Genomic DNA, 5,746 nt, shown 5'->3' on the forward strand with positions numbered 1-5,746 from the left:
TCTGGTTTTTGTGTGGTGCTGCTTTAGATACAGCCAGTTGGACACTTCAATCAACAACTAATGAGGATGAAGAGATGTTGTTTTGTTTCTCTGCTAAAACTGCTGAGAACCCCCCCAGACGGGGTGGGCGATGTGACGGGGTGAGTGATGCGATGTGACGGGGTGGGTGGGCGATGTGACGGGGTGGGTGGGCGATGTGACGGGGTGAGCGATGTGACGGGGTGGGTGGGTGATGTGACGGGGTGGGTGATGTGACGGGGTGGGTGGGTGATGTGACGGGGTGGGCGATGTGACGGGGTGGGTGGGTGATGTGACGGGGTGGGTGATGTGACGGGGTGGGTGGGTGATGTGACGGGGTGGGCGATGTGACGGGGTGAGTGATGTGACGGGGTGGGTGGGCGATGTGACGGGGTGGGCGATGTGACGGGGTGGGTGGGTGATGTGACGGGGTGGGTGATGTGACGGGGTGAGTGATGTGACGGGGTGGGTGGGCGATGTGACGGGGTGGGTGGGCGATGTGACGGGGTGGGCGATGTGACGGGGTGGGCGATGTGACGGGGTGGGTGGGCGATGTGACGGGATGGGTGAGCGATGTGACGGGGTGGGCGATGTGACGGGGTGGGCGATGTGACGGGGTGAGTGATGCGATGTGACGGGATGGGTGAGCGATGTGACGGGGTGGGTGGGCGATGTTACGGGGTGAGTGATGTGACGGGGTGGGTGGGCGATGTTACGGGGTGGGTGGGCGATGTGACGGGGTGAGCGATGTGACGGGGTGGGTGGGCGATGTGACGGGGTGGGCGATGTGACGGGGTGAGCGATGTGACGGGGTGGGTGGGCGATGTGACGGGGTGGGCGATGTGACGGGGTGAGCGATGTGACGGGGTGGGTGGGCGATGTGACGAGGTGGGTGATGTGACGGGGTGGGCGATGTTACGGGGTGAGTGATGTGACGGGGTGGGTGGGCGATGTTACGGGGTGGGCGATGTGACGAGGTGGGCGATGTGACGGGGTGGGCGATGTGACGAGGTGGGTGGGCGATGTGACGGGGTGGGTGGGCGATGTGACGGGGTGGGTGGGCGATGTGACGGGGTGGGTGATGTGACGGGGTGGGCGATGTGACGGGGTGAGCGATGTGACGGGGTGGGTGGGCGATGTGACGAGGTGGACGATGTGACGGGGTGGGTGAGCGATGTGACGGGGTGGGTGGGCGATGTGACGGGGTGGGCGATGTGACGGGGTGAGCGATGTGACGGGGTGGGTGGGCGATGTGACGGGGTGGGCGATGTGACGGGGTGGGTGGGCGATGTGACGGGGTGGGCGATGTGACGGGGTGGGTGGGCGATGTGACGGGGTGGGCGATGTGACGGGGTGGGCGATGTGACGGGGTGGGTGGGCGATGTGACGGGGTGGGTGAGCGATGTGACGGGGTGGGTGGGCGATGTGACGGGGTGGGTGGGCGATGTGACGGGGTGGGTGGGCGATGTGACGGGGTGGGTGGGCGATGTGACGGGGTGGGTGAGCGATGTGACGGGGTGGGCGATGTGACGAGGTGGACGATGTGACGAGGTGGACGATGTGACGGGGTGGGTGGGCGATGTGACGAGGTGGACGATGTGACGGGGTGAGCGATGTGACGGGGTGGGTGGGCGATGTGACGAGGTGGGCGATGTGACAGGGTGAGCGATGTGACGGGGTGGGTGGGCGATGTGACGGGGTGGGCGATGTGACAGGGTGAGCGATGTGACGGGGTGGGTGGGCGATGTGACGGGGTGGGCGATGTGACAGGGTGAGCGATGTGACGGGGTGGGTGGGCGATGTGACGAGGTGGGCGATGTGACAGGGTGAGCGATGTGACGGGGTGGGTGGGCGATGTGACGAGGTGGACGATGTGACGGGGTGAGCGATGTGACGGGGTGGGTGGGCGATGTGACGAGGTGGACGATGTGACGAGGTGGACGATGTGACGGGGTGGGTGGGCGATGTGACGAGGTGGACGATGTGACGGGGTGAGCGATGTGACGGGGTGGGTGGGCGATGTGACGAGGTGGGCGATGTGACAGGGTGAGCGATGTGACGGGGTGGGTGGGCGATGTGACGGGGTGGGCGATGTGACAGGGTGAGCGATGTGACGGGGTGGGTGGGCGATGTGACGAGGTGGGCGATATGACGAGGTGGGCGATGTGACGGGGTGGGTGGGCGATGTGACGAGGTGGGCGATATGACGAGGTGGGCGATGTGACGGGGTGAGCGATGTGACGGGGTGGGTGGGCGATGTGACGATGTGGGCGATATGACGAGGTGGGTGGGCGATGTGACGGGGTGGGCGATGTGACGGGGTGGGCGATGTGACAGGGTGAGCGATGTGACGGGGTGGGTGGGCGATGTGACGGGGTGGGTGGGCGATGTGACGAGGTGGGCGATATGACGAGGTGGGTGGGCGATGTGACGGGGTGGGTGGGCGATGTGACGGGGTGGGTGGGCGATGTGACGGGGTGAGCGATGTGACGGGGTGGGTGGGTGATGTGACGGGGTGGGTGATGTGACGGGGTGGGTGGGTGATGTGACGGGGTGGGCGATGTGACGGGGTGGGTGGGTGATGTGACGGGGTGGGTGATGTGACGGGGTGGGTGGGTGATGTGACGGGGTGGGCGATGTGACGGGGTGAGTGATGTGACGGGGTGGGTGGGCGATGTGACGGGGTGGGCGATGTGACGGGGTGGGTGGGTGATGTGACGGGGTGGGTGATGTGACGGGGTGAGTGATGTGACGGGGTGGGTGGGCGATGTGACGGGGTGGGTGGGCGATGTGACGGGGTGGGCGATGTGACGGGGTGGGCGATGTGACGGGGTGGGTGGGCGATGTGACGGGATGGGTGAGCGATGTGACGGGGTGGGCGATGTGACGGGGTGGGCGATGTGACGGGGTGAGTGATGCGATGTGACGGGATGGGTGAGCGATGTGACGGGGTGGGTGGGCGATGTTACGGGGTGAGTGATGTGACGGGGTGGGTGGGCGATGTTACGGGGTGGGTGGGCGATGTGACGGGGTGAGCGATGTGACGGGGTGGGTGGGCGATGTGACGGGGTGGGCGATGTGACGGGGTGAGCGATGTGACGGGGTGGGTGGGCGATGTGACGGGGTGGGCGATGTGACGGGGTGAGCGATGTGACGGGGTGGGTGGGCGATGTGACGAGGTGGGTGATGTGACGGGGTGGGCGATGTTACGGGGTGAGTGATGTGACGGGGTGGGTGGGCGATGTTACGGGGTGGGCGATGTGACGAGGTGGGCGATGTGACGGGGTGGGCGATGTGACGAGGTGGGTGGGCGATGTGACGGGGTGGGTGGGCGATGTGACGGGGTGGGTGGGCGATGTGACGGGGTGGGTGATGTGACGGGGTGGGCGATGTGACGGGGTGAGCGATGTGACGGGGTGGGTGGGCGATGTGACGAGGTGGACGATGTGACGGGGTGGGTGAGCGATGTGACGGGGTGGGTGGGCGATGTGACGGGGTGGGCGATGTGACGGGGTGAGCGATGTGACGGGGTGGGTGGGCGATGTGACGGGGTGGGCGATGTGACGGGGTGGGTGGGCGATGTGACGGGGTGGGCGATGTGACGGGGTGGGTGGGCGATGTGACGGGGTGGGCGATGTGACGGGGTGGGCGATGTGACGGGGTGGGTGGGCGATGTGACGGGGTGGGTGAGCGATGTGACGGGGTGGGTGGGCGATGTGACGGGGTGGGTGGGCGATGTGACGGGGTGGGTGGGCGATGTGACGGGGTGGGTGGGCGATGTGACGGGGTGGGTGAGCGATGTGACGGGGTGGGCGATGTGACGAGGTGGACGATGTGACGAGGTGGACGATGTGACGGGGTGGGTGGGCGATGTGACGAGGTGGACGATGTGACGGGGTGAGCGATGTGACGGGGTGGGTGGGCGATGTGACGAGGTGGGCGATGTGACAGGGTGAGCGATGTGACGGGGTGGGTGGGCGATGTGACGGGGTGGGCGATGTGACAGGGTGAGCGATGTGACGGGGTGGGTGGGCGATGTGACGGGGTGGGCGATGTGACAGGGTGAGCGATGTGACGGGGTGGGTGGGCGATGTGACGAGGTGGGCGATGTGACAGGGTGAGCGATGTGACGGGGTGGGTGGGCGATGTGACGAGGTGGACGATGTGACGGGGTGAGCGATGTGACGGGGTGGGTGGGCGATGTGACGAGGTGGACGATGTGACGAGGTGGACGATGTGACGGGGTGGGTGGGCGATGTGACGAGGTGGACGATGTGACGGGGTGAGCGATGTGACGGGGTGGGTGGGCGATGTGACGAGGTGGGCGATGTGACAGGGTGAGCGATGTGACGGGGTGGGTGGGCGATGTGACGGGGTGGGCGATGTGACAGGGTGAGCGATGTGACGGGGTGGGTGGGCGATGTGACGAGGTGGGCGATATGACGAGGTGGGCGATGTGACGGGGTGGGTGGGCGATGTGACGAGGTGGGCGATATGACGAGGTGGGCGATGTGACGGGGTGAGCGATGTGACGGGGTGGGTGGGCGATGTGACGATGTGGGCGATATGACGAGGTGGGTGGGCGATGTGACGGGGTGGGCGATGTGACGGGGTGGGCGATGTGACAGGGTGAGCGATGTGACGGGGTGGGTGGGCGATGTGACGGGGTGGGTGGGCGATGTGACGAGGTGGGCGATATGACGAGGTGGGTGGGCGATGTGACGGGGTGGGTGGGCGATGTGACGGGGTGGGTGGGCGATGTGACGGGGTGGGTGGGCGATGTGACGGGGTGGGTGGGCGATGTGACGAGGTGAGTGATGTGCCCCTTGCCCGTTTTACATCGTTCTTTCATCCTTTCTGTAAGTATCAGCTGACAGAAGACGTTGGTTTGAAGGTGGCTTGAGATGGGCATAAAAGTTGTTTTAAGCGGCTTCTCCCAGCATGCCTTTTGTGCAGCATTCAGCAACTAGTGAGTTGGTAGAGGATGTAAGTGAGGTTTTAACCAATTCGTCACATTAAAGGTCGAATGTTTAGCAAATGACATGTGAAGCACTTGCAGCTGAAAGGAATTGTAAACAGACGCATCATTTCTCCCACTTTAGGAAACATGTCAGAGAAAATTCCGCAGGGAACCTTTTAACCACTGACCAAATACGGTACGGTAAGAGCATCACTGACAGATTGGAACTGAACTGAGGGAAGGTGCTGGTCCTTAACCCTTTACACCATAGGTTTTCAAACAAGGTCCCCCCGACCTTTGCAGGTCCGCCATGGAATCTTGCTAATACACTGCGCTGTATTATAAAACCCACTTTCTGCAACAATAATGGTGTGCCCTTGTCAGCGGTTGGGACAGTGGGTGCAGATCTCAAACTCTGAATATTCACATTGGGTCTCTGGGAATGTCAGTGTTTGAGGGATTGACAACATTCGTGGCAGCACGTTTAGCTCTGAGGACGTCCATGACACTGACTTGGTGCATTTTCTCCTGATCTCTTTGCTCACATGGAAGGGGCTGTAAACCTGTCTGGATTCTCCCAATATCCCCTTTCGTACACGCTTTCTCCCAATTCCCAAGTCTTGAGCAGAATTCCTGGCCTCAGCCTGTCTCTCCGTGGGTTCAAGGACACAGATTCTATAAAATAATGCAGCAGCACAAGCAGGTGCTTTGGGACCGTGTATCAAGTGTCTGTCCTCAGCAGCTTGGTACTGGGTGAATTGCCCCATT

Source organism: Heptranchias perlo, chromosome 37 (genome assembly GCF_035084215.1).
Source record: "Heptranchias perlo isolate sHepPer1 chromosome 37, sHepPer1.hap1, whole genome shotgun sequence".
NCBI classification, from domain to species: Eukaryota; Metazoa; Chordata; class Chondrichthyes; order Hexanchiformes; family Hexanchidae; genus Heptranchias; species Heptranchias perlo.